Below are 17,062 nucleotides of genomic sequence, written 5' to 3'. Positions count from 1 at the left end.
CATCTGGAAGACGTACAGTTGTTGACAATAAATGTCAGCAGTGATGGTTACACCTCATGGAAGCAATCCGTAGCACACCACACCATCACTGTCCCACCAGATGGGTAACTATCTTTTTGGATGAACACAGGTCATTGTACGGGAAGTTGCTGCTACGATTGGGCTCAACCACTCCGTTCTTTTCCTTATGTTAGCATAGAGACACCATTACTCGTCACCAGTAATGATACAAGATAGGAATGATCGGTGTTGTTCAGGACCAAGCTGATTATGAGCAAGCAGAGATGCTGATTTTTTGTGATTTTGGTTTAGAGCATGCGATACCTATACGCCCAATTATTGAACCTTCCCCGTTGCACCCAAATGTCCCACGATGGTTGTATGACCACAGTTCATCACTTTACGAGTTCTCGATGGCAATGACGTGGATCATTGTGGATTAATGCGTTTAAACGATCTTCATCAAACCTCGAAGGTCTTCCTGAACGTGGAGAGCCACTAATGTCAAACCGATCCTCCTTGAAACGAGGAAACCATTTTCTTGCCGCGCTCTGTCCATTGGCATTATCCCTGTTCAGGGCGCAAATTTTTCTGGATGCCTCTGCTGTCGTCAGCCCTCTACTGAACTCGAACAGAATAATATGTCGGAAATGTTCCGATTTCTCCACTTGGCACTCCATTTTCTAGCATCCACATCTCCACTCACTATCTCCAAATAACAAAATGGTAACATGTAAACTCAAATAGCAACACTGAACTACGAATAAAAAATGACAATCGATAAATAAACCCACAGCAACCGGAAACCAAAAGGAAAAAATACGCTACGAATTTATGCACCAACCTAATCGTTCCACCCAAGCGAGTTCTAATCAAGCTGCTGGCCTATGGGGTATCTTGTGCTACTGGATTCGTGATTTCCTGTCAGGAAGGTCGCATTTCGTAGTAATAGATGGCAAATCGTCGAGTAAAACTGAAGTGATATCAGGTGTTCCCCAGGGAAGCGTCCTGGGACCTCTGCTATTCCTTGTCTACGTAAATGACCTGGGTGACAATCTGAGCAGTTCTCTTAGGTTGTTCGCAGATGATGCTGTAATTTACCGTCTAGTAAGGTCGTCTGAAGACCAGTATCAGTTGCAAAGCGATTTAGAAAAGATTGCTGTATGATGTGGCAGGTGACAGTTGACGCTAAATAACGAAAAGTGTGAGGTGATCCACATGACTTCCAAAAGAAATCCGTTGGAATTCGATTATTCGATAAATAGTACAATTCTCAAGGCTGTCAATTCAACTAAGTACCTGGGTGTTAAAATCACGAACACCTTCAGTTGGAAAGACCACATAGATAATATTGAGGGTAAGGCGAGCCAAAGGTTGCGTTTCATTGGCAGGACACTTAGAAGATGCAATAAGTCTACTAAAGAGACAGCTTACACTACACTCGTTCGTCCTCTGTTAGAATATTGCTGCGCGGTATGGGATCCTTACCAGGTGGGATTGACGGAGGACATCGAAAGTGTGCAGAAAAGGGCAGCTCGTTTTGTATTATCACGTAATAGGGGAGAGAGTGTGGCAGATGTGATACGTGAGTTGGGATGGAAGTCATTAAAGCAAGGACGTCTTTCGTCGCGGCGAGATCTAGTTACAAAATTTCAGTCACCAACTTTCTCTTCCGAATGCGAAAATATTTTGTTGAGCCCAACCTACATAGGTAGGAATGATCATCAAAATAAAATAAGAGAAATCAGAGCTCGAACAGAAAGATTTAGGTGTTCATTTTTCCCGCGCGCTGTTCGGGAATGGTATGATAGGGAGATAGTATAATTGTGGTTCGATGAACCCTCTCCCAAGAACTAAAATGTGAATTGCAGAGTAGTCATGTAGATGTAGATGTAGATGTAATGATGCACAAGAGCCCACCACCATATGCTGTTAGGTGGCTTGCAGATTATGCATGGAGAGATGAAGTTCAAATTTTGCGTAACCTGGCATGTTTTTTTTTCATTTTCGTGATTTAAAAAGATTTCGGGATCATTGAGAAATGATCCGTGTCATAGAAATTATCTATGTATTCTTTGAAAGTCATAAATAGGTGCCTGGAAGCATAATACTCTTGATCATAATCTAACGTATTTCTGCTCCACGTTTCCTGGCAGTGCATTAAACTATGACAATAGATGCTGGACACATTTACTAGCGAACGAGAAGTAGTAATCCTTAATCTCGATTCCCTGTCAAAGGGCTGCAGAAAGAAATAAAGAAACTAAATCTTTTGTGATCCTCTAGATGGAAACCGAGGAAGATTTATGCAGGAGGAAGTGCTGGGAAACATTTGCAGTATGTCTGTGAAAACAATGCGCCATTTAGAAGAAGTGATAGATAGTGTAGCCGTTATGAGATGCTGCGCGGCGCTGCGCTGCCCACCTCTCATAATAGAAAACTAGCGCTTGGTGCACTGTCAGTGAGTTAAATGATTTATGAACTATTGTTCAAGTGATGCTGCTATCTGACGATTTTCTGGCTTTGGTTAAGCGAAATGTGTATTGCCTTCCTAGAAGAATACATCTTATGATACGTTTATATTATGTAGCTTCTAATTTAGCTCAACAAATATTAATCATGGAAGTTGGAAAAGGCAGTAATCTATATTGTTAAAAGTGTACGCTGTGCATTGACAGAGAGCAGGACTTAACTACAACAAACCTGTTATGGAGAAGTACTTTTCTTTTGTATTTGGCCTCCCGAGTAGCAAGTCGATTTAGCCATCAATAACACATACGTGCAATGTGCATCAAACTGAATAAAATAATACAGAAATGCATATTTGCAGGTAGAAAAAGTCAAACCGTCACAGCTGTGTCCACTATATTTTTGCCAATTACATTAAAAGGTAGTCAAAATTGTGTTCACACAATTCTTGACTGAAAAATAGGAATATGTATGCCATTAAAACCCATAGATTGTACCCAATACTTTTAAGGAACTTAACGATCACTTTATATGGCGAATGTTTTTGGTAAATAAAAGAGAAGTAGCTCATTGAGGAAGATGGTATCCCATACTCAGCAATGTCTTCAGAAAGTTCAGCCGTTCGCTGTCAGATTTCGTACACATAAACAAAATATGGATGACATCAGCTTCCGGCTCAGGATCACACTCACATGCCGATGAAGCGTAAACGTGGATCAGATGTAAATGTTGAGGAAAAGTGGCGTGATTGAAGTGAAGACGTATGACAGTAGAAATCGTGGATCGGTCCAAATGTGTCCCCTTGAACCACGGCTGTGAGGGAATCCATGGTTGGAGCACTGCATAATAACCGCCTTTCGTTTGCTGGGAAACGTTCCACGTCTCTTGCCATTGTTGGCTTGCGTGACCCTTCACCTCGCGTAAGTGGTATGTGTAAGGTAATTTCAGATGCAGGACAGTGCCTAAAGATGTCACTTGCTTGGCTAATGCACAAACTTCCTCATTATATAGCATACCTGCGTGGAAGTTACCCACAACAAATGGAATGTCCGCCTCCTCCGTGTGTTGCAAATACCGGATAATCAAAAAGTCATTATGAATTTGAAAACTGAATAAATCACGGAATAATGTAGATTGAGAGGTAAAAATTGACACACATGCTTGGAATGACATGGGGTTTTATTATAACCAAAAAAATACAAAAGTTCAAAAAATGTCCGACAGATGGCGCTTCATCTGATCAGAATAGCAATAATTAGCATAACAAAGTAAGACAAAGCAAAGATGATGTTCTTTACAGGAAATGCTCAATATGTCCACCATAATTCCTCAACAATAGCTGTATTCGAGGAATAATGTTGTGAACAGCACTGTAAAGCATGTACGGAATTATGGTGAGGCATTGGCGTCGGATGTTGTCTTTCAGCATCCCTAGAGATGTCGGTCGATCACGATACACTTGCGATTTCAGTTAACCCCAAAGCCAATAATCGCACGGACTGAGGTCTGGGGACCTGGGAGGCCAAGCATGACTGAAGTGTGCGGCTGAGCACACGATAATCACCAAACGACTCGCGCGAGAGATCTTTCACGCGTCTAGCAATATGAGGTGGAGCGCCATCCTGCATAAACATCGTACGTTCCAGCAGGTGTTTATCAGCCAGGCTGGGGATGATGCGATTCTGTAACATATCGGCGTACCTCTCACTCATCACGGTAGCAGTTACAAAACCAGAATCACGCATTTCCTCGAAGAAAAAAGGTCCGATAACGGTAGATGTGGTAAATCCAACCCATACCGTGACTTTCTCGTCGTGCAATGGAGTCTCCACGACAGTTCTAGGATTTTCGGTAGCCAAAATTCTGCAGCTGTGGGCGTTGACAGACCCTCGGAGCGTAAACTGAGCTTCGTCGGTCCACAACACGTTACTCAACCAATCGTCATCTTCCGCCATCTTTTGAAACGCCCACACCGCAAATGCCCTCCGCTTCACTAAATCGCCAGATAACAGTTTATGATGCCGATGGATTTTGTACGGACAGCATCGGAGGGTACGCCAAAGTGCCAACCAAATAGTAGTGTATGGAATGCCGGTGCGACTGCACGAGCACTGACTTCCCCGTGCATAGACGAACCCGCTACAGTCTCCATTTCTTCCTGAACTGTCTCAGCAGCATTACGCGTTGTGCTCGGTCGGCCACTACGGGGACTATCGTCTAAACAACCCGTGGCTTCGAACTTCGAAATCATTCCCGCCACAGCTGCATTTGTCAACGGACCTTTACCCCCCCATGAACCATGGACCTTGCCGTTGGTGGGGAGGCTTGCGTGCCTCAGCGATACAGATGGCCGTACCGTAGGTGCAACCACAACGGAGGGGTATCTGTTGAGAGGCCAGACAAAAGTGTGGTTCCTAAAGAGGGGCAGCAGCCTTTTCAGTAGTTTCAGGGGCAACAGTCTGGATGATTGACTGATCTGGCCTTGCAACATTAACCAAAACGGCCTTGCTGTGCTGGTACTGCGAACGGCTGAAAGCAAGGGGAAACTACAGCCGTAATTTTTCCCGAGGACATGCAGCTTTACTGTATGATGAAATGATGATGGCGTCCTCTTGGGTAAAATATTCCGGAGGTAAAATAGTCCCCCATTCGGATTTCCGGGCGGGGACTACTCAAGAGGATGTCGTTATCAGGAGAAAGAAAACTGGCATTCTACGGATCGAAGCGTGGAATGTCAGATCCCTTAATCGGGCAGGTAGGTTAGAACATTTAAAAAGGGAAATGGATAGGTTAAAGTTAGATATAGTGGGAATTAGTGAAGTTCGGTGGCAGGAGGAACAAGACTTCTGGTCAGGTGACTACAGGGTTATAAACACAAAATCAAATAGGGGTAATGCAGGAGTAGGTTTAATAATGAATAGGAAAATAGGAATGCGGGTAAGCTACTACAAACAGCATAGTGAACGCATTATTGTGGCCAAGATAGATACGAAGCCCACACCTACTACAGTAGTACAAGTTTATATGCCAACTAGCTCGGCAGATGACGAAGAAATTGAAGAAATGTACGATGAAATAAAAGAAATTATTCAGATAGTGAAGGGAGACGAAAATTTAATAGTAATGGGTGACTGGAATTCGGTAGTAGGAAAAGGGAGAGAAGGAAACATAGTAGGTGAATATGGATTGGGGCTAAGAAATGAAAGAGGAAGCCGCCTAGTAGAATTTTGCACAGAGCACAACTTAATCATAGCTAACACTTGGTTTAAGAATCATGAAAGAAGGTTGTATACATGGAAGAACCCTGGAGATACCAAAAAGGTATAAGATAGATTATATAATGGTGAGACAGAGATTTAGGAACCAGGTTTTAAGTTGTAAGACATTTCCAGGGGCAGATGTGGACTCTGACCACAATCTATTGGTTATGACCTGTAGATTAAAATTGAAGAAACTGCAAAAATGTGGGAAATTAAGGAGATGGGACCTGGATAAACTAAAAGAACCAGAGGTTGTACAGAGTTTCAGGGAGAGAATAAGAGAACAATTGACAGGAATAGGGGAAAGAAATACAGTAGAAGAAGAGTGGGTAGCTCTGAGGGATGAAGTAGTGAAGACAGCAGAGGCTAAAGTAGGTAAAAAGACGTGGGCTAGTAGAAATCCTTGGGTAACAGAAGAAATATTGAATTTAATTGATTAAAGGAGAAAATATAAAAATGCAGTAAATGAAGCAGGCAAAAAGGAATACAAACGTCTCAAAAATGAGATCGACAGGAAGTGCAAAATGGCTAAGCAGGGATGGCTAGAGGACAAATGTAAGGATGTAGAAGCCTATCTCACTAGGGGTAAGATAGATACTGGCTACAGGAAAATTAAAGAGACCTTTGGAGAGAAGAGAACCACGTGTATGAATATCAAGAGCTCAGATGGCAACCCAGTTCTAAGCAAAGAAGGGAAGGCAGAAAGGTGGAAGGAGTATATAGAAGCTTTATACAAGGGCGATGTACTTGAGGACAATATTATGGAAATGGAAGAGGATGTAGACGAAGATGAAATGGGAGATATGATACTGCGTGAAGAGTTTGACAGGGCACTGAAAGACCTGAGTCGAAACAAGGCCCCCGGAGTAGACAACATTCCATTAGAACTACTGACGGCCTTGGGAGAGCCAGTCATGACAAAACTCTACCAGCTGGTGAGCAAGATGTATGAGACAGGCGAAATACCCTCAGACGTCAAGAAGAATATAATAATTCCAATCCCAAAGAAAGCAGGTGTTGAGAGATGTGAAAATTACCGAACTATCAGTTTAATAAGTCACAGCTGCAAAATACTAACGCGAATTCTTTACAGACGAATGGAAAAACTGGTAGATGCGGACCTCCTGGAGGATCAGTTTGGATTCCGTAGAAATGTTGGAACACGTGAGGCAATACTGACCTTACGACTTATCTTCGAAGAAAGATTCAGAAAAGGCAAACCTACGTTTCTAGAATTTGTAGACTTAGAGAAAGCTTTTGACAATGTTGGCTGGAATACTCTTTTTCAAATTCTAAAGGTGGCAGGGGTAAAATACAGGGAGCGATAGGCTATTTACAATTTGTACAGAAACCAGATGGCAGTCATAAGAGTCGAGGGGCATGAAAGGGAAGCAGTGGTTGGGAAAGGAGTGAGACGGGGTTGTAGCCTCTCCCCGATGTTATTCAATCTGTATTTTGAGCAAGCAGTAAAGGAAACAAAAGAAAAATTCGGAGTAGGTATTAAAATCCATGGAGAAGAAATAAAAACTTTGAGGTTCGCTGATGACATCGTAATTCTGTCAGAGACAGCAAAGGACTTGAAAGAGCAGTTGAACGAAATGGACAGTGTCTTGAAAGGAGGATATGAGATGAACATCAACAAAAGCAAAATGAGAATAATGGTATGTAGTCGAATTAGGTCGGGTGATGCTGAGGGAATTAGATTAGGAAATGAGACACTTAAAGTAGTAAAGGAGTTTTGCTATTTGGGGAGCAAAATAACTGATGATGGTCGAAGTAGAGAGGATATAAAATGTAGACTGGCAATGGCAAAGAAACCGTTTCTGAAGAAGGGAAATTTGTTAACATCGAATATAGATTTATGTATCAGGAAGTCGTTTCTGAAAGTATTTGTTTGGAGTGTAGCCATGTATGGAAGTGAAACATGGACGATAACTAGTTTGGACAAGAAGAGAATAGAAGCTTCCGAAATGTGATGCTACAGAAGAATACTGAAGATAAGGTGGATAGATCTCGTAACTTATGAGGAGGTATTGAATAGGATTGGGGAGAAGAGCAGTTTGTGGCACAACTGGACTAGAAGAATGGATCGGTTGGTAGGACATGTTTTGGGGCATCAAGGGATCTCAAATTTAGCATTGCAGGGCAGCGTGGAGGGTAAAATTCGTAGAGGGACACCGAGAGATGAGTACACTAAGCAGATTCAGAAGGATGTAGGTTGCAGTAGGTACTGGGAGATGAAGAAGCTTGCACAGGATAGAGTAGCATGGAGAGCTGCATCAAACCAGTCTCAGGACTGAAGACAACAACAACAACAACAACTTTACCCATTCCAATCCCCTTCCCATGGCGATAGGATCGTAACGCTGAACTAGCACATTCCCCATTCTGATAATACAGCTTTACTAAAAGCGCCTTTTCAGGTAACGTCAACATGCTGCGATTGCCTGCGCATCTGATTCTCTCTCTCATTACAGCTCCTTTTATACACGATTGTCATGCGCAGTCACTGACGTTTTGCTGTCCAGCGCCATCTGTCGGACATTTTGTGAACTTTATTTATTTATTTATTTATTTTTGGTTCTAATAAAAACCCATGTCATTCCAAGCACGTGTGTCAATTTTTACCTCTCTATCAAAATTATTCCGTGGTTTATTAAGTTTTCAAATTTATACTGACTTTTTGATCACCCGGTATATTTCGAAACCACATCCAAAATTAAGCGGTTAGTTGCTTTGTGCCACCTCCAGTGTTGAATATTTTGAAGGACGCGTTGAGACTCAGGCACAATTAATATCTTGGGGAGGGAAGTGGAAGAGACAAACTAAGAGCTTCCAGAAGTGTCACTGTCTCAAATAAATAAATATAATAATAATAAAAAATAAAATAAAATAGTTCAAATGGCTCTGAGCACTATGGGACTTAACTGCTGAGGTCATCAGTCCCCTAGAACTTAGAACTACTTAAACCTAACTAACCTAAGGACATCACACATATCCATGCCCGAGGCAGGATTCGAACCTGCGACCGTAGCAGTCGCGCGGTTCCGGACTAAAGCGCCTAGAACCGCATGGCCACCGCGGCCGGCTCCAGTTTCTCCCCATTAAATGTAGAAACGTTTGGGAGTAGTTTGAACTTTTTCCGGATCTAAATCTGTTGTTGTTGTTGTTGTCTTCAGTCTTGAGACTGGTTTGATGCAGCTCTCCATGCTACTCTATCCTGTGCAAGCTGCTTCATCTCCCAGTACCTACTGCAACCTACATCCTTCTGAATTTGCTTAGTGTACTCATCTCTCGGTCTCCCTCTACGATTTTTACCCTCCACGCTGCCCTCCAATGCTAAATTTGTGATCCCTTGATGCCTCAAAACATGTCCTACCAACCGATCCCTTCTTCTAGTCAAGTTGTGCCACAAACTTCTCTTCTCCCCAATCCTATTCAATACCTCCTCATTAGTTACGTGATCTATCCACCTTATCTTCAGTATTCTTCTGTAGCACCACATTTCGAAAGCTTCTATTCTCTTCTTGTCCAAACTAGTTATCGTCCATGTTTCACTTCCATACATGGCTACACTCCAAACAAATACTTTCAGAAACGACTTCCTGATACATAAATCTATATTCGATGTTAACAAATTTCTCTTCTTCAGAAACGCTTTCCTTGCCATTGCCAGTCTAAATTTTATATCCTCTCTACTTCGACCATCATCAGTTATTTTACTTCCTAAATAGCAAAACTCCTTTACTACTTTAAGTGTCTCATTTCCTAATCTAATTCCCTCAGCATCACCCGATTTAATTTGACTACATTCCATTATCCTCGTTTTGCTTTTGTTTATGTTCATCTTATATCCTCCTTTCAAGACACTGTCCATTCCGTTCAACTGCTCTTCCAAGTCCTTTGCCGTCTCTGACAGAATTACAATGTCATCGGCGAACCTCAAAGTTTTTACTTCGTCTCCATGAATTTTAATACCTACTCCGAATTTTTCTTTTGTTTCCTTTACTGCTTGCTCAATATACAGATTGAATAACATCGGGGAGAGGCTACAACCCTGTCTCACTCCTTTCCCAACCACTGCTTCCCTTTCATGCCCCTCGACTCTTATTACTGCCATCTGGTTTCTGTACAGATTATAAATAGCCTTTCGCTCCCTGTATTTTACCCCTGCCACCTTTAGAATTTGAAAAAGGGTATTCCAGTCAACATTGTCAAAAGCTTTCTCTAAGTCTACAAATGCTAGAAACGTAGGTTTGCCTTTTCTTAATCTTTCTTCTAAGATAAGTCGTAAGGTCAGTATTGCCTCGCGTGTTCCAACATTTCGACGGAATCCAAACTGATCCTCCCCGAGGTCTGCATCTACCAGTTTTTCCATTCGTCTGTAAAGAATTCGCGTTAGTATTTTGCAGCCGTGGCTTATTAAACTGATAGTTCGGTAATTTTCACATCTGTCAGCACCTGCTTTCTTTGGGATTGGAATTATTATATTCTTCTTGAAGTCTGAGGGTATTTCGCCTGTCTCATACATCTTGCTCACCAGCTGGTAGAGTTTTGTCATGACTGGCTCTCCCAAGGCCGTCAGTAGTTCTAATGGAATGTTGTCTACTCCGGGGGCCTTGTTTCGACTCAGGTCTTTCAGTGCTCTGTCAAACTCTTCACGCAGTATCGTATCTCCCATTTCGTCTTCATCTACATCCTCTTCTATTTCCATAATATTGTCCTCAAGTACATCGCCCTTGTATAAGCCTTCTATATACTCCTTCCACCTTTCTGCCTTCCCTTCTTTGCTTAGAACTGGGCTGCCATCTGAGCTCTTGATATTCATACACGTGGTTCTCTTCTCTCCAAAGGTCTCTTTAATTTTCCTGTAGGCAGTATCTATCTTACCCCTAGTGAGATAAGCTTCTACATCCTTACATTTGTCCTCTAGCCATCCCTGTTTAGCCATTTTGCACTTCCTGTCAATCTCATTTTTGAGACGTCTGTATTTCTTTTTGCCTGCTTCATTTACTGCATTTTTATATTTTCTCCTTTCATCAATTAAATTCAATATTTCTTCTGTTACCCAAGGATTTCTAGCAGCCCTCGTCTTTGTACCTACTTTATCCTCTGCTGCCTTCACTACTACATCCCTCAGAGCTACCCATTCTTCTTCTACTGTATTTCTTTCCCCTATTCCTGTCAATTGTTCCCTTATGCTCTCCCTGAAACTCTGTACAACCTCTGGTTCTTTCAGTTTATCCAGGTCCCATCTCCTTAATTTCTCACATTTTTGCAGTTTCTTCAGTTTTAATCTACAGGTCATAACCAATAGATTGTGGTCAGAGTCCACATCTGCCCCTGGAAATGTCTTACAACTTAAAACCTGGTTCCTAAATCTCTGTCTCACCATTATATAATCTATCTTATACCTTTTTGGTATCTCCAGGGTTCTTCCATGTATACAACCTTCTTTCATGATTCTTAAACCAAGTGTTAGCTATGATTAAGTTGTGCTCTGTGCAAAATTCTACTAGGCGGCTTCCTCTTTCATTTCTTAGCCCCAATCCATATTCACCTACTATGTTTCCTTCTCTCCCTTTTCCTACACTCGAATTCCAGTCACCCATTACTATTAAATTTTCGTCTCCCTTCACTATCTGAATAATTTCTTTTATTTCATCGTACATTTCTTCAATTTCTTCATCATCTGCAGAGCTAGTTGGCATATAAACTTGTACTACTGTAGTAGGTGTGGGCTTCGTATCTATCTTGGCCACAATAATGCGTTCACTATGCTGTTTGTAGTAGCTTACCCGCATTCCTATTTTCCTATTCATTATTAAACCTACTCCTGCATTACCCCTATTTGATTTTGTGTTTATAACCCTGTAGTCACCTGACCAGAAGTCTTGTTCCTCCTGCCACCGAACCTCACTAATTCCCACTATATCTAACTTTAACCTATCCATTTCCCTTTTTAAATTTTCTAACCTACCTGCCCGATTAAGGGATCTGACATTCCACGCTCCGATCCGTAGAATGCCAGTTTTCTTTCTCCTGATAACGACATCCTCCTGAGTAGTCCCCGCCCGGAGATCCGAATGGGGGACTATTTTACCTCCGGAATATTTTACCCAAGAGGATGCCATCATCATTTAATCATACAGTAAAGCTGCATGTCCTCGGGAAAAATTACGGCTGTAGCTTCCCCTTGCTTTCAGCCGTTCGCAGTACCAGCACAGCAAGGCCGTTTTGGTTAATGTTGCAAGGCCAGATCAGTCAATCATGCAGACTGTTGCCCCTGCAACTACTGAAAAGGCTGCTGCCCCTCTTCAGGAACCACACGTTTGTCTGGCCTCTCAACAGATACCCCTCCGTTGTGGTTGCACCTACGGTACGGCCATCTGTATCGCTGAGGCACGCAAGCCTCCCCACCAACGGCAAGGTCCATGGTTCATGGGGGGAGGATCTAAATCTGAGGGCAAAGAAATGCACATCCAGTATACCCTTGCTGCAGAATTTTGGATCCATCGATATATACAGACGGAGGAGCTGTTGACCATGACTGGCCATGGCATGCCAAACTTCACGCGTGCAGCGTATGCGGACAGCGGGCGGCCTAAGGCCTGACCTGTCACTCATCTTTATTCCGTGTGTCTCGTAAGTACTTGGAACAGCGAAACATTTGATTTAGCATTGCGGTGCGGAATTTTTCTGTAGGCACAACTCTCTGAGTTCGGCAGAATCGACCTGTCGCCGCTGTTAAACTTTCGCTATTTGTTCGTGATATGAAGTACGTTCACAGGTCCAGAGGCTGTTTTTGCATTAAAAAAAAAATACAATCAGTCTTGAGATTTGTCGTCACAATCCTTCAAAATGAATGGGAATAACAGAAGAGAGGGATGAGAATTCTCAATTCGCATAAGCTATAGATACTGCGTATTTTCTATGAGACGGTATTACAATACCATGCAGAAAGAATTTAAAGACTTAATTGACAATTAAACAGCAAAAAATTACAACGAGCGATAGAAGAGATTCATTATTCTGTACATCAAGAAGCACATTGTGCTAAATTTGCACGTGGAGAAATAGGTGGTACGAATAGTAAAATTTATGAAGTCGTACGCATTAATCCATCGTCAGCTGCAACAGTTTTCAATAGAACTGAACGAGGAGTGTGGAAACTTCATATATTACTGCAAGGTACTTTCCGGCAAGCTCGGAACTATTACTCGATTTGAAACTCTCTGTTGTTGAATTTACTAAGGAAAATGAATGCAGGCACGTAAATTAGACCGTCCGGAATGGAGTGCATACTTCGCATTTTAAGTGGATTTGACTACACACTGCCCATAGTAAGACTTGCAGCGTGAGAAGCAACATTTTTCTGATTTTATGGGTATTTAAAAAGGAAATAGCATTGTAGAGGGACACATTCAAACGAAGACAGTTCAGTTCCCTGAAGTTCACTGGCGTTAAGGGGGGGTAGGACGTCAAACGGGCCGTCTTGTAGCAGGAGAGTCACCACAGGACATTTTAATTTCCACTGTCTATATTTTTACGAATAAATTCATAAAACTTTGTCAGCATGGCCAGGAATGATTCAGGACTCACAATCATAGCAGTGGAAGTTCAAAAAAATAACAAAATAATTATTTTTTTTACATGTGAAAGTTCATCATTTTTTCACTTCTATTGGCTGCGTTTGTTGCTATAGGTACACGTTTCTTCATAAGTAAGAGAGATTCTTCGATGAATTTTGCACAGCGTACAAACCATATTTACAGATGTATGAAACTCTAAAAATTATTTAATTTATGGAAAAATGAATGTGCTGTTGCAACTCAAATTTTAAAGTTAATTATCTCAATTTTTACCACAGCCGGCTGCGGTGGTCTCGCGGTTCTAGGCGCGCAGTCCAGAACCGTGAGACTGCTACGGTCGCAAGTTCGAATCCTGCCTCGGGCATGGATGTGTGTGATGTCCTTAGGTTAGTTAGGTTTAAGTAGTTCTAAGTTCTAGGGGACTAATGACCACAGCAGTTGAGTCCCATAGTGCTCAGAGCCATTTGAACCATTTTTTTTACCACAGTTTTAATAGATTTTAAAAATTCTAGAGTTTCATAGACCTATAAGTATGGTTCGTATGCTGTGCAAAATTCATCGAAGAACCTGCCTTACTTATGAAGACAAGTGTACCTATAGCAACAAATGCAGCCAATGGTAAGTGAACAAAAGGTGAAATACAAATGTAAAAAAATAAATGATTTTCTTTTATTTTTGAACTTCCACCACTATAAGTCTAAATCCTGAAGCCTTTTTGGTCATTCTGACAAAGTTTTTGACAGAGGAAATTAAAAATGTCCTGTGGTGTCTCTCCTGCTCCAAGTCGTCCCGTTTGACGTCCTACCCCCCTTAAAGAAAACCCGAGGTTGAACAATCAATCGTTGCCTTGAAAGAATTGCAAGGATAGTTTTATAAAGATTTTGAGGACACGGTCAGTCTTACACCTGTTTCCAAGCAGTTTCCGAGACCGTTTGCCGTCTCAGTTGAAAGCGCCTATGTGCAGATGTAACTGATTGACCTATAAAGTAATTCTAGTATTCCATAATGAGCCTGCAAAGGTGCTATAATATTTCGATCAACTTTTTTGTGTGAAAGATCTTTTATTTCGATTATGAAACTAAATAAGTCACGATTGCGTGGCAACTTGAGTGCGAAACTCTGTGAAATTGTCTGAGTCTGTCAGTATACCGACAGTTTGTACAAGGTAAAAATTATATTATGTCCTCAGAGCGCCAAAGATAACTAAATAACAATTTGTATTGTTTGTGACCTGTGTTGTTACAAAGCGCTTTTGCACAACAGCCCGAGCACGACCCGCGAGTCGAAATCTTGGCCGCCTATACTCTAGACAATACAGACGTATTCAAATTATTAGATTAAAGACATTTTTTCCAAAACTTAACATTTCTTACACATTTACATCCACATACAGATTATATTTGTACATTCAATACTTTGTATTCATGCCTTTGTTCTTAATCAACATTTTTATCCTGTTTGGCATGGTTTTTATTAACTTTTCACGTTATATTTTAATATCATAGTAATAGTACCTGATTTACTGTAGTTTCTCCATGAGATCTTGTTTAGTGGTTATTGTAAATTTCCTTATCCTCTGTTTCACAATAGTCCATAAATTTTGAATTTGGTTCATATCAGGGTTATTCCCTGGGCGGCGCAACACTTTCAGTTGCTTTTTTCCAAGTTCTTGGAAACACTTTTGGATTTGTAGCAAGGTGCTCTATCATTCATAAAAATGGAATCTTTACTAGGAAACCATTCATTTATTTCGGGGAAAAGTTCCTTTTCAAGGATTTCTTTAAATTGTTCTTCCCTCATTGTCCCATCAACAATGTGTAACCTGCGAGGGCCTTTCACACACACCAGACAATAACAGAAGTTGGATGCTTCACACATTGCTGCACAAACTCAGCTCTGAACTCTTCTCCAGGTCTGCGACGAACATACTGGCTGCTTTCTTCCATCACAGTGAATACAGATTCATCACCTAAGCATACCTGAAGCATGTGTACAAAATTGCAAGTTGACGAAAGTTGGGAATAGTAGCATAGGAGACCTAAGCAGTCCCAAAATTCAAATGTGCATTTCTCCACTATCAATAATACATCACAATTTCAAGCCAAAGCTAACTTTAGAGTTCAGACCCAATTAATTTACCATATCATTGCACATACCTTAGCCCAGTCCTCATTTGTTCACTCCTGAAGTTGTTTAGCCCACTGCAATCATTTGGTTTTCATGGCAGGTGTGATTTCTGTTCTTTCCTTGATCGGCATGCCTTTAAGCCACATTAAACGGCCTTCTCCTCACTGTAACAGGTGAAACCTCAAACCCAAACCTTCAAGCTGATGACTCATGTCTGTAGAAGTAAGTTTACAGTTCATTGTTGCCATGTTTGTAAAACTTCTCATTGTTCTAGGACTGATTTTTCTTTTATGTCCGCACTTTCCTGTTTGGCTTGTATTCACCACCTTTCTGCTGAAAGTGTTCTGTGATATTCTCATTCTGTCAGCAATTTCTTGCTGTGTATAACGATTTTCAGCAATAAGTGCTACCGCAGCGGAGACTTTCCGAGGTAAAATATCTTTTGTCTTCCCCATAACCTCACTTTCATTGGAAACTCTACAATTTATTCCTATGACTCAAAACATGCAAGTTCACAAACTATGTAATGTCTTGTTAGCGTAGCAAGAAGTTGATACAATAAGTAACAAGCTGAAGTACACCAGAAACATAAAACATTACTGTAAACACAGTGTCAAAGCATGTACACCCACTACCAACCCAATTTGGAGGGAAAACGACAAATATTATCAACTGTGAAAAATTCAGTGATGTTTGAGTTGCTTCGAGAGAAAACTCGTGGCATCAATCAAACCATAAAAACAAATCAGTTATTACACTTTTCTCTCCTATTTTAGACCAGAAAACTTAATATCAAAAATAATCGCTTTGTCTAATAATTTGAACACGTCTGTAGTTTTGAGCGACACACTGTACGCTTACTACATCAATATGCTGAAGCGCCAATATGATGACGGCCTCCATTCGTCTTTCTTTAAGCGGATAGCCGTCATGGCAAAGTTATAATTGTACTGGTATCAGTCTTTTAGTGTTGTCAATCGTAAAATTTTCTGTAATATATTAATAATTTGTTCACGCAGATGAATTCGTGGTGATATCAAAAGATACACTACGAATTTCGATAACAGGCTCTCCTCTTCAAGTAAAATATACAAGAAGGTTTAAAAAAAGGTTTATTACTTTATCAATCAATGTAAAGAAAAAACAGTAAAACCGTTGATCCGGTAGGGCAGCAAAAAAACAGACATAGTGTAGATAAGGCGACACTGACACCGCTGTGTTGCCATACTACGGAGGCATCTCCCAAAAATTAGCTCTCATTCGGAAGACATTTAACATTAGAGCTTGCATTAAAATGGAGAACTTCATTGGGACGATAGCTGTAGCAAGACCTGAAAATTAATTGCAATAAGTACGACAGATCTGTCGGTCACAAGATAAGGTGCACATCGTACGACGCTAAATATGCAGGACAGAGGGGGAGGAATTTTAAAATAATTTAGGTATAATGAGACTAAAGATGTTTTCAGATTGAACAACTTCGATGGTAGTTACGCATCTTCGTGATATCAAGCAACCACAAACTGAAGGGAACAGGATCATACAGTATTGCGTAAACTTAAGAAAAGTTATTAATTGCACCTGCTTAGTGAACTTTAAATATTTATGAATTTC

This window comes from Schistocerca gregaria, chromosome X (assembly GCF_023897955.1).
Source record: "Schistocerca gregaria isolate iqSchGreg1 chromosome X, iqSchGreg1.2, whole genome shotgun sequence".
NCBI lineage: Eukaryota > Metazoa > Arthropoda > Insecta > Orthoptera > Acrididae > Schistocerca > Schistocerca gregaria.
This window is presented reverse-complemented; position numbering follows the sequence as displayed.